Genomic DNA, 12,580 nt, shown 5'->3' with positions numbered 1-12,580 from the left:
TTTTTAAATTCCAAACTTTTATTTTTGTCGGATATTTCAACGACGGCGTGTTCAGGATTTGTATATCCCAAACTAAATTCGCTTTGATTACCCATTTCAGATTCGGATCTGATTTGAGCCTTTTCATCAAAGTATTTTTTTAATATAAATTCTTTTAATGGAAGAATGGTGTTTTCTTCTGTTAAAGAATGTTGTCTTCTATTCCGTTATATTTAATAACTCCCTTAGCTGTATCAATCACAGCTCCTATTTTTTCAATAGGTTATAGCCGATCAGTAGATCTGAGTCTAGCCCTTCTATTTCATAAAAAGTATACCGTGTATCCAAAATAGTTATTATATGATAATATTTAATTATTGAATATCCATTCACTGTGGATACTCTTTTGTATATTGGAAGCTCATTCTTATTTTTGTAAACTCCAGTTCTAATATAACACGAGGTTGCCCCAGTGTCAATTAATATTTTTAATTTTTTGTTTATTTTCGGGTCATTTCTAAATAAGTAGGGTAAGCCTACTCCTGACTTTTGTCTAAAAAATGGTTCTCCTCAATGTTGTTTAGTCTCATTGTCTTGTTAGCCGGTTGGTTAACAGTTCCAGTTGGTACCCTTTTATTTTGGGCTTGTCCTTGCTGAGTATTCTGGGTCTCAAACTTTTTTGTTTGATCCCACTTGTTTTGGCTATAATTATTATTTTGATATTTATTATAGTTTTGATTATAGCCGTTGTTAGCCCTATTCTGAACCTGGATAGACTCGTCTACCTCCATTGGTTCTGGCTTATTTTGTGGCTGCCTATAGGTGTTCCACTGATTTTGTTGGTTATTATTAAATCTACCCTGGTTCCAGGAATTATTTTTGTTCTGATTATAATAACCATAATTATTTTTGTTCTGGTTGTTGTCATGATTAAACCTTAAATTATTACTATTTCGATGGTTATTGTAATTGTTGTTTTGTTGTCTTTGCTTTTGGTTGAAATGTGTTTGGCCATTTCCACCAGAGTTTGGCTCACTATTTTTTCTCTGAATGGTTGAGAAACTATTTGCGAAATGCGCCCTCATGTTGTTGCTTTCCAATTCCTGAACTATGACCATTGCATTCGGTAGTTCAGGAGGATTCATTGAGAAAATTGTGTCTGAAATTTGGCCGTTTAGGCCGGTAATGAAAACTCTAAGAGCAGTCTTCCTATGTTTTTCATTCATTTCTGCTGTTATCGGTTTGTTTCTCCCGTAGGTCATAATTGTTTTATTAATAAGTAGAGTTAACTTTCTATTAACTGTACCATAATAATCCATAATTGATAATTTTCCCTGACTCAAAACACTTAGTTCCTGTTCAATAATATGAATAGGACGTTTGTCGCTAAAGACAAAGTCAAGTCTGGCCATTATGGCATCGAAATTTAATACCGTACCGTTATGGGTTAAGGCATCGTTTGCCATTCCCGTTATTTTGTTTCTTAATATCGATAGGGCGGAATAAAATCTTTCACTCCCTCTGGCATATTGCCCCATGGCTATTTCAGCCGATTCTCTCCAGCTTACATATTTATCTTCTTCTCCTTTATATTCCCTAACAGATTTGATGATCTCATAAGATGTGTCGCACTTTATATTTGGATCTATAATCTCTATCTGATAATCTTCAACCGTTTTAATTTTATGAGAAAGCTGCGATCTTAAGTTAACGATCTCTTCCTTTAATGGATTCAATTCAAAATTTACAATTTGTTTAATTAAATCTCCTACATTTAACATGGTATTGTTTGTTATCGCCTGATGATGTTCTTGAGGCGAACTTATCTGGAGTCTTTTATTTGCTCCGTTCTGGCTTGTTGAAGGTTCTGACATTTTGAGAATATTTTCGAAATCAGAAATTAATTCTTCCACTTTGTATAATTATATTTTTTTTACAAATTTCTTATTAAATAATAATAATAATAAAAAAAAAAGGTTATATCGCTCACGAATCGTCCTCCTTATTTTTCTTGTCGTTGTTTTTGGGGTTGTTGTTTTTCTTGGATGATCCTGCTTGGGGTCGTCCTTCCCTTTTTTTGTATCTTGGGGTCTTCCTTCTTTCTTCAGTGTTTATTTCTTGGCGAGGGATTGCCCTTCAGCCTTTTTGTCTTTAAATGTCTTTTTGTTGATGATTTCGAAGATTTGTTTGTAGATTTTTGTTTTTAGATATTTTTTTAATTAAATTGTTTTTCACAATGGTTATTTATTTCGATGAATTTTGTTGTCACTTTTTAAATTTTTTATTTTGTCCGAGCAGTGAATTTATGTTACGAACACTATTTTGTAATGTGAGATTTTAAGGGGATTATTCCATTAATTATTTTCCACCTTATTATTTTTTGATCAACACAAACTTTTTATTTGTTTGCCGGTTGTATAGAGTTTAAGGGGATTATTGCATTTATTAATTTCCACCTTATTTTTTTCAACACAGGCTTTATATTTTCGTCGGTTGTATCGGGTTGTTGGCCGCGCAAAATTCCTTTTTCACTTTTAAACTTTTTTGGGGTTTATTTAAAAGCTTTGCTTTAGAATTTTTTTAATCACACGGCCCCACGTTGGGCGCCAATTATGTTTCTCACTAGTGAATTGATTAAAAAAATTTATTTTTATTTTTAACAATCTCTTATTCACTATTACAATTTTACAATAGGTCGAACTTATTTAATTCACTGCTCTTGTATTTATTCTCGAATATTTGTTCTGCTCGATTCGGATCTCAAAAACGGACTGCCTGCTCTCTAGTTCAATGATCAATAATCAAACCTCGGCTTAAGAGATTTTATCCCCAAAAATTGATAAAGAGAATGACTCAAGAGAGTCGGAAAATAGGATGATGCAATTTGCCAATTAAATTCGAAGTCCAATCTTGGCCGGAAATTGGTGTTTACATTAGCGGAGTTTAGGACCGCTTTGGGGATCTTTTTGTTTACGTTAGCGGACTCGGGACTCGCTTTGGGGATCTTTTGTTTACGTTAGCGGAGTCAGGGCTCGCTTGGGGCTCCGATTGTTTACAATATCGGTTTGGATGTTTACAGCATCCGTTTGATTCGGACTGCGTGAAATTGATCTGGGTGGGAATGAATTGGAGGCCTGCTTGGCAGAAATAGCTGACCACGGATTTATTTCGGGTCTGTCAGAGTTATTTGGAAATTTGTTCTCGGCTCAAAGTTGTTTATAAATTGGATAAGAGCCCCTAAATAATATGTCATATAACTTGCACAAGTGAAGAACAAGTGACGCTCCATATAGAAAATTGTATGGGATGTCCGCATTTTCACAAGTGAAAATTCAAATGAAAATTTTTCGAAGTCCTACGGGATTTCACTTGTTCCTTATACTCATTTTTCGTATGGCCTGTCACGTGCCGGTGACTCGTCCCAAGTGAATCACTTGGGAAAATCAGAATTTTTCCTTGAGTTTTCACTTGTGAAATCACTTGCAAGGGACACATCCCAAGTGAATCACTTGTGAAAATCAGAATTTTTCCTTGAGTTTTCAATTATAAAAATATAAAATTTAAAATACATACATATTTAATTTCATTTTAATTCATTTTAATTATATGGTATTATTTAGATTTTCAAAAATTGTACAATTATTGTTTCTGTTTTTATGCTTCGTAAGCTTATTTTTAACGTTAGTCATCGCCGTTCTTAAACCTTTGTCCGGGTCCTCTGAATCCTTGGCCAACGCTCCTGAAAAAACATATGTTTCAAAAATGCGTTTTATTTGTTTAATTGTATATTTACCTTTTATAGCTGTGTTTAACCCTTTGCAGGATTTTTATTGGCACAAAACATTTCGTCATCCACTTTCGGCTAACGGAACCCATTGAATTCCTTCAAAATTTACGTACTTTAAACTAAGATCAATGCACAACATCTTAAACTTAATGTAGCACTTACCTGACTTTATTATATTAACTAAACGATTAAAGTAACTCTGCTGCGCACCATTAAAATGGATGCTTCCCTTTCAATCACTCAAACAGAATGCACCAAGTCTTCTCACCCCTTTACTAGATTTCTTTTGTTTTCTCTTCGCTGTTGGCGCGTGCCACTGCACCTATACCCTTTCTAAAGTGAATTATATATCCGACTATATAGTTTTTACTTCTTAAGTAAAAAATACAATACGATTTTTTTTTTAAATGTTAATACTTAAATGTTTTAAATACTTAAATCAATTTTAACGGACTAAATTTCTATAACTTAACTAAAAAATTATATTGTAATAAAAATGTATAATAAGTAAATATAACATTATAAGTAAACTCAATATACTAAATTTTACTATAATCAAATAGTTTATTTTTATAAAACAATATTAGTTGTTTTTTTCGATACACAATAATGCTCCTAAAATATTAGGGCATTCACATGTCGCTGCTCCACGAAAATTTTTCCGCCGAAATATTAGTCGCTAGCCAAACATAACGGAGAGACGCAAAAAAAAATAACGGACCAGCCGAAATTTGTCTCTGCGAGCGCGGAATGCAGGCAGATAATAAGACAAGAAAGAGAGGGAAATATCCGAATATCTGCATCTCTTTTTTGCACGATCGTTTTCGTGGGCAGTCTTCTACGCTGCGCCGACTGCTCTGCTGACGTCAACAGCAGCACAGCGTTTTAGGCACAAAAAAAAAAACAAAAAAAACTTTTTGCCTTGAGCCATGTCACCGCGTCCTTACTGCAGAACTGAAGGGTAATTATAAGTATAAGGGTGGCATATTGGTTGTCTTCCCCACAAACAGTGCCCTTTTCTTAATCAGGGAGATGTATCTTACCGGAAAACAAAGGTTTCCTTAAAGACGTATTTCATAAATTTTTTTTGTAAGCTGGTGTAATTATTAAAAAGTTTGTTCTTAAAGTTAGACATTTCATAAAACATATTTGCGCATTTTACGACTTGATTGCTTAATACTAGTTTTCCATCGATTTGGGAAATCGCTCTAGCGTGATATATTTCGCGTCTGTTTTTTATTATTGGGTATTTTATATAAATTATTAAAAGTTTTTTATGCAGTGCGATTTTAAAAACAGATATGTCCATTAAGTCAGCAATAATAACTGGTTTTCGTTCATGTTTTAATATTTCCATAATTTCATCATTGTTTAATATTTATACCCGTTACTCGTAGAGTAAAAGGGTATACTAGATTCGTCGGAAAGTATGTAACAGGCAGAAGGAAGCGTTTCCGACCCCATAAAGTATATATGTTCTTGATCAGGATCACCAGCCGAGTCGATCTAGCCATGTCCGTCTGTCCGTCTGTCTGTCCGTCCGGATGAACGCTGAGATCTCGGAAACTAGTTTGTTTCAGCAGAGTGCCCGTCCACTATAACGCCCACAAACCGCCAAAAACGGTGGCTCCTACAGTTTTGATGCTAGAATACAAATTTTAACTTAAATGTATTGTTCTTATCAATACCCATCGATTGACCCAAAAAAAGTTTGCCACGCCCACTTTAACGCCCAAAACCGCCCAAACCTGTGACGCCCACAATTTTCATGCTAGATACAAAATTTTAAGTGAAACGTATTGGTCTCGTCAATACCTATCGATTGATCTAAAAAAAGTTGCCACGCCCACTCTAACGCCCTTAACGCTTAAATCTGTATACCGCCGGTAGGTGGCGCATTTTAATCTCGCTTTGCTGCTTGCATATCTCCATTTCCCTTTGGTCCTATACCTGAGTAACGGGTATCTGATAGTCGAGTTACTCGACTATATCGTTCTTCCTTGTTAAATATGTGATACTCGTCGGCGTAGGCGCAAAAGTTGAACTGTTTGTGATTAAGGATAACTAGATTTAATTTGTTAAACGCGATGAGGAACAGAATTACTGAGAGTGGCGAACCCTGGGGAATGTCTTTGTGTTGTGGGCGGGTGAATGAAAAATGGTTATTGGCATAGACTTTGATTTTTCTGTTGGTGATATTGACTTCCTTTTTCGAAACCCAGTTTTACGACTATCGATCGAGTTGTTGTAGGAATCAAACCACCATAGCCGACTTGCAATGATTTTGTCCAGCGTTTTAGCGAAGCATGAATTATGGGATATGTGACGATAAGAGATTAGGGATGTTTTGTCTGTATTAGGTTTGTGAATTGGTATAATTTTACTAAGTTTTTAATGTTGTGGGATGAAGCTGTTAAATATATTGTTAAAATGATCACGTAGTCTGAGTTTTACTGCTGGGTGGAGGTTCTTTAGCATTTGGTAGGAGACACGATCTAGACCTGGGGACCTTTTTGCTTTGACAGGGCTATGTTGAGTTCAAAGGAAGTGATGGGAGAAACGATTTTTAATGCGCTAGTGGAAGGCTGGTAATTCTGGTGGATGGGTAGTATGTTATTTTTGTGGTGGGTGAAGGTTGCTGAGAAATTATCGTCACTTGATTCGGAGGACCAAAAGGAACATAGTCTTTTGGCTATTTCTAAGCTATTTGTTATTTTAGTGGGTGAATTTGGTTGTGCGATGCAGTGGATACCGATTCTTGGTCAAAGTCCACGTTTGGATTAATTTCGGAGGTGAATATTTCTAGTGAGTAACATTTAGCTATTTTTATTTCGCGTTTGAGAAGGGCATTGGCTTTTCTATAGTTAATTATGTTCGTGTTGGAGATGTTTCGTCGAAGGATATTAAGTAAGCGTTTTTTGATTTTCTAAGTGTTTGTAGGTGAGTTTTCTACCATGGTACTGTGCGTTTTGAATGGGGATAAGGTGTGGATTGTGGGATAGAACAGTTAGCGCTTTGGTGAACTATTCTTTTAAGGTTAGGGGCTTCATTATTAAGATTGCGGCTTATGGGCCGTTGAAGGTGGAAGTAGTTACTAGCTTCGACGTATTTGGGCTAGTTTGCGTCATCTTATTTGAATTTAGGTAAGAAGGTAGGGGTAGAAGTAGTGTCAAATAGTGTTGTGATGATAGGAAAGTGGTCGCTTCCAAACGTACTTGACTCGATGAGCCAAACGGATTCGAGGGCAAGGGTCGCAGATGCGAGAGAGAGATCGACGTGTGTGAGAGTGTTGTGGGTGCTGAGGTTAGAGGAGATTGGTGAATAAATTGGGCAAAAGTATTTCCTTTTTGTTATTCCTAGGTGAACCCCATAACGTATGCCACCTATTGAAGCCCCCGGTAATAATGGTGAGGGTAGATAAATCGCTGTATACATTTTCAAGGTTGTTGCATGAAAAATGTTGTCTTGGTAGGATGTAAGAGCAAATTATGTTGAAGGTATACTTGGATTGGATTTTAGAGCAGAGTGACTCAAAGTCTTGTGGAAGATGAATTTCGGTGTGCTGAATTGAGTTGTGTACTAGGATAGCAACGCTTCCAGAGGCATTGACAGCAGAGTTAAGAGTATATATAGTGTAATTGATTGGAGTGGAAAATTTTTCAAAGGGTATTAGGTGAGTTTCTTGTAGACATATAACTTGTGGAGTGCATTCTTTTATCAGGAGTTGGAGTTGTTTGTAGTGGTTTAAGTAGCCGCTCATATTCCATTGTAGTATTGAAATAGTCATAATATTTAGTTGGTAAAGTAATGGCTTAAAGTGTAACTTAGGACTTAGTTTGTTGTTTTTGTATTGGTGGAGTTGAATGTGGCTTTGAATTTGGACCTAGTTAGCATATAATCTTGTTTAACGAATCTTTTATCTCTTTTGGATAGTTTGGAAGGGTAGATTTTAGTAGTGAAATTAGACTTATCGTTAGTAGGTGGTTGCGAGGTGTCAGAAGCTGTAGCCATCTCTTCCTCGCTTTCGTATTGAATTGAAGGTCGAATACTACTGCAGGAGGGTTGATCTGCTCATTTCTTCTTGTTGTCCGTTGTATCTTGTTCTTTGGTTGTTGTTGTCGGTGGTGGTGTGAAGTCTGTTGTGCAGGTTTTTTGCGGCTTGTTGTTGCGGCTTGCCATGGTTAGGTCTAGCCACTGTAGAGTAGAGGGATCCGTCGTGTTGGTGTCTTGTCTTATAAATGGTCCAAGCTTCGCTGTTATTAACTTTTTGTATGGCCTTGATTGCTTGGATTTCCTTGTAGGTGATAAGGACAGGACATACCTTATCTCTGGCATGGTGATTGTGGATGGAGTATTTTTTTGTCCGTGCAGTTGATGCAACTTAAGTTGTTGGTGCATGACTCTCCCAGTTCGAGATTGATGTGGGCTGGTTGACTGCAAGAAAGGCATAGTTCGGCGTTTTTGCAGTGCTTGGATGGGTGTCCGATTCGCAGGCAATTAAAGCAACGCATTAACACGTTCCTAACCGACGTAAATAAATTCCGGGATAATTTGTAGCGAAAAAGTTATTATTAATAGTCCTGTGTCAGTTGGCTTGCGTTGTATAAGCTTGGTAATTTTCCTTATTTCGACTACTTTTTGGGATTTTAAGTTATCCAGGATTTCTTCGGTATCGATTCCATTTAGGTCTGGGCAGTATATGACTCCTTTGCAGGTAATTTCTTATATAGCATGAAAATTGTGGGCGACACATGCTTAGGTGGTTTGTGGACGTTAGAGTGGTCTTCGCAAACTTTTTTTTGATCAATCGATAGGTACTGACGAGACTAATACATTTCAGTTACAATTTTTTATCTGGCAATCAAATTGTGGGCGCCACAGGTTAAGGCGGTTTGTGGGCGTTAGAGTGGGCGTGGCATATTTGCGTAACAATCTTGCGCTGCGCTCAAATCTGCGGAATCTAAATCTGATAACCCAATTCTCTATCTTTGATATTTTCCGAGATATCCGCGTTCATATTTACGATTTTTTGAGGTTTTTGAGCGGTTTGTGGGCGTTAAAGTGGGCGTGCCAATTTTTTGTATGTCAATCGATAGATATTGATGAGAACAATTCATTTCAGTAAAAGGGTATACTAGATTCGTCGGAAAGTATGTAATAGGCAGAAGGAAGCGTTTCCGACCCCATAAAGTATATATATTCTTGATCAGGATCACTAGCCGAGTCGATCTAGCCATGTCCGTATGTCCGTCTGTCCGTATGAACGCTGAGATCTCGGAAACTATGAGAGTTACAATACTGGGATTAGGCACGCAGATTCCTGAGATTCCTGCGCAGCGCAAGTTTGTTTCAGTAGAGTGCCACGCCCACTCTAACGCCCACAAACCGCCCAAAACTGTGGCTCCTACAGTTTTGATGCTAAAATAAAAATTTTAACTGAAATGTAATGTTCTCATCGATACCTATCGATTGACCCAAAAAAAAGTTTGCCACGCCCACTTTAACGCCCACAAACCGCGAAAACCTGTGACGCCCACAATTTTCATGCTAGATAAAAAATTTTAACTGAAATATATTGGTCGCGTCAATACCTATCGATTGATTAAAAAAAAAATTTGTAACGCCCACTCTAACGCCCACAAACCGCGAAAACCTGTGACGCCCAAAATTTTTATGCTAGATAACAAATTTTAACTGAAATGTATTGTTCTCGACAATACCTATCGATTGGTCCAAAAAAAAATTTGCCACGCCCACTCTAACGCCCTTAACGCTTAAATTTGTATACCGCCGGTAGGTGGCGCATTTTAATCTCGCTTTGCTGCTTGCATATCTCCATTTAGCTGAGTAACGGGTATCTGATAGTCGAGGTACTCGACTATAGCGTTCTTCCTTGTTTGGTATTAAAAACGTCAATTTTTGCTAGTGTGATTGTGTCAATTAAATTTTGCAGATCAAATGTTAATAGTCGTAAGCGATGTTTTCGCAATGGTAAATCTTAATTAATAAAAACATTTTTAAAATCATCAGAAAGAGATTCTATTGCTTTGAACAATTTGAAATTGATAATAAATGGCTTATTATTATTTTCAATTAATTCATCGATTTTATTCTGAATTTTAATAAAATCATTATGATCCGGAGTTCCAGCTAACCAATTCTACACAGTACCTATCTCATTTATCCCCCTTTTTGATCTGGTTGATTTTAATTGTGATACAATTAATTTGATTACTTCTATGTCATATTTAATTTCCCATTGTGACCTTTTATTAGTATCCCTTTATATATTATCTTATTCCAATTTTATTATTTCTTTATAAAAACTTAAGTTAGTTACGTGGAATAATTCTGCGTATGGATCGTTTGTCAATACGTCTTTATTGTCCTTGAATAAAAGATACTGGTGACTTGTATAGTCAATTATTTCTGATTTTGTTAATAAAATAAGGTGGTGATATTGACTTCCTTTTTCGAAACCCAGTTTTACGACTATCGATCGAGTTGTTGTAGGAATCAAACCACCATAGCCGATTTGCAATGATTTTGTCAAGCGTTTTAGCGAAGCATGAATTATGGGATATGTGACGATAAGAGATTAGGGATGTTTTGTCTGTATTAGGTTTGTGAATTGGTATAATTTTACTAAGTTTTTAATGTTGTGGGATGAAGCTCTTAAATATATTGTTAAAATGATCACGTAGTCTGAGTTTTACTGCTGGGTGGAGGTTCTTTAGCATTTGGTAGGAGACACGATCTAGACCTGGGGACCTTTTTGCTTTGACAGGGCTATGTTGAGTTCAAAGGAAGTGATGGGAGAAACGATTTTTAATGCGCTAATGGAAGGCTGGTAATTCTGGAGGATGGGTAGTATGTTATTTTTGTGGTGGGTGAAGGTTGCTGAGAAATTATCGTCACTTGATTCGGAGGACCAAAAGGAACATAGTCTTTTGGCTATTTCTAAGCTATTTGTTATTTTAGTGGGTGAATTTGGTTGTGCGATGCAGTGGATACCGATTCTTGGTCAAAGTCCACGGAATCTTCCAAGATTACTCCAAATTTTGGAGATCGAAGAGTTTGGATTAATTTCGGAGGTGAATATTTCTAGTGAGTAACGTTTAGCTATTTTTATTTCGCGTTTGAGAAGGGCATTGGCCCTTATATAGTTAATTATGTTCGTGTTGGAGATGTTTCGTCGAAGGATATTAAGTAAGCGTTTTTTGATTTTTTAAGTGTTTGTAGGTGAGTTTTCTACCATGGTACTGTGCGTTTTGAATGGGGATAAGGTGTGGATTGTGGGATAGAACAGTTAGCGCTTTGGTGAACTATTCTTTTAAGGTTAGGGGCTTCATTATTAAGATTGCGGCTTATGGGCCGTTGAAGGTGGAAGTAGTTACTAGCTTCGACGTATTTGGGCTAGTTTGCGTCATCTTATTTGAATTTAGGTAAGAAGGTAGGGGTAGAAGTAGTGTCAAATAGTGTTGTGATGATAGGAAAGTGGTCGCTTCCAAACGTACTTGACTCGATGAGCCAAACGGATTCGAGGGCAAGGGTCGCAGATGCGAGAGAGAGATCGACGTGTGTGAGAGTGTTGTGGGTGCTGAGGTTAGAGGAGATTGGTGAATAAATTGCGCAAAAATATTTCCTTTTTTGTTATTCCTAGGTGAACCCCATAACGTATGCCACCTATTGAAGCCCCCGGTAATAATGGTGAGGGTAGATAAATCGCTGTATACATTTTCAAGGTTGTTGCATGAAAAATTTTGTCTTGGTAGGATGTAAGAGCAAATTATGTTGAAGGTATACTTGGATTGGATTCTAGAGCATAGTGACTCAAAGTCTTGTGGAAGATGAATTTCGGTGTGCTGAATTGAGTTGTGTACTAGGATAGCAACGCTTCCAGAGGCATTGACAGCAGAGTTAAGAGTATATATAGTGTAATTGATTGGAGTGGAAAATTTTTTAAAGGGTATTAGGTGAGTTTCTTGTAGACATATAACTTGTGGAGTGCATTCTTTTATCAGGAGTTGGAGTTGTTTGTAGTGGTTTAAGTAGCCGCTCATATTCCATTGTAGTATTGAAATAGTCATAATATTTAGTTGGTAAAGTAATGGCTTAAAGTGTAACTTAAGATTTAGTTTGTTGTTTTTGTATTGGTGGAGTTGACTGTGGCTTTGATTTTGGACCTAGTTAGCATATAATCTTGTTTAACGAATCTTTTCTCTCTTTTGGATAGTTTGGAAGGGTAGATTTTAGTAGTGAAATTAGACTTATCGTTAGTAGGTGGTTGCGAGGTGTCAGAAGCTGTAGCCATCTCTTCCTCGCTTTCGTATTGAATTGAAGGTCGAATACTACTGCAGGAGGGTTGATCTGCTCATTTCTTCTTGTTGTCCGTTGTATCTTGTTCTTTGGTTGTTGTTGTCGGTGGTGGTGTGAAGTCTGTTGTGCAGGTTTTTTGCGGCTTGTTGTTGCGGCTTGCCATGGTTAGGTCTAGCCACTGTAGAGTAGAGGGATCCGTCGTGTTGGTGTCTTGTGTCTTATAAATGGTCCAAGCTTCGCGGTTATTAACTTTTTGTATGGCCTTGATTGCTTGGATTTCCTTGTAGGTGATAAGGACAGGACATACCTTATCTCTGGCATGGTGATTGTGGATGGGGTATTTTTTTGTCCGTGCAGTTGATGCAACTTAAGTTGTTGGTGCATGACTCTCCCAGTTCGAGATTGATGTGGGCTGGTTGACTGCAAGAAAGGCATAGTTCGGCGTTTTTGCAGTGCTTGGATGGGTGTCCGATTCGCAGGCAATTAAAGCAACGC

General features: G+C 37.1%; 1 protein-coding gene and 1 long non-coding RNA gene across 7 annotated transcripts in view; one reads left to right on the top strand and one right to left on the bottom strand.

The window, feature by feature from the left end:
• LOC139354007 (uncharacterized) overlaps window positions 1-12,580 on the top strand; it is a 978,888-nt gene that overhangs the window by 780,109 nt on the left and 186,199 nt on the right. The gene's annotated exons all lie outside the window — the stretch shown is intronic.
• On the bottom strand, window positions 3,556-3,871 carry LOC139354020 (uncharacterized). Its single transcript, XR_011605109.1, has 2 exons — window positions 3,773-3,871; window positions 3,556-3,718 (listed from the first exon to the last, which is right to left on the bottom strand). It is a non-coding gene; the product is annotated as an uncharacterized lncRNA (long non-coding RNA).

This window comes from Drosophila suzukii, assembly GCF_043229965.1.
Source record: "Drosophila suzukii chromosome 2 unlocalized genomic scaffold, CBGP_Dsuzu_IsoJpt1.0 scf_2c, whole genome shotgun sequence".
Lineage (NCBI taxonomy): Eukaryota > Metazoa > Arthropoda > Insecta > Diptera > Drosophilidae > Drosophila > Drosophila suzukii.
This window is presented reverse-complemented; position numbering and strand designations above follow the sequence as displayed.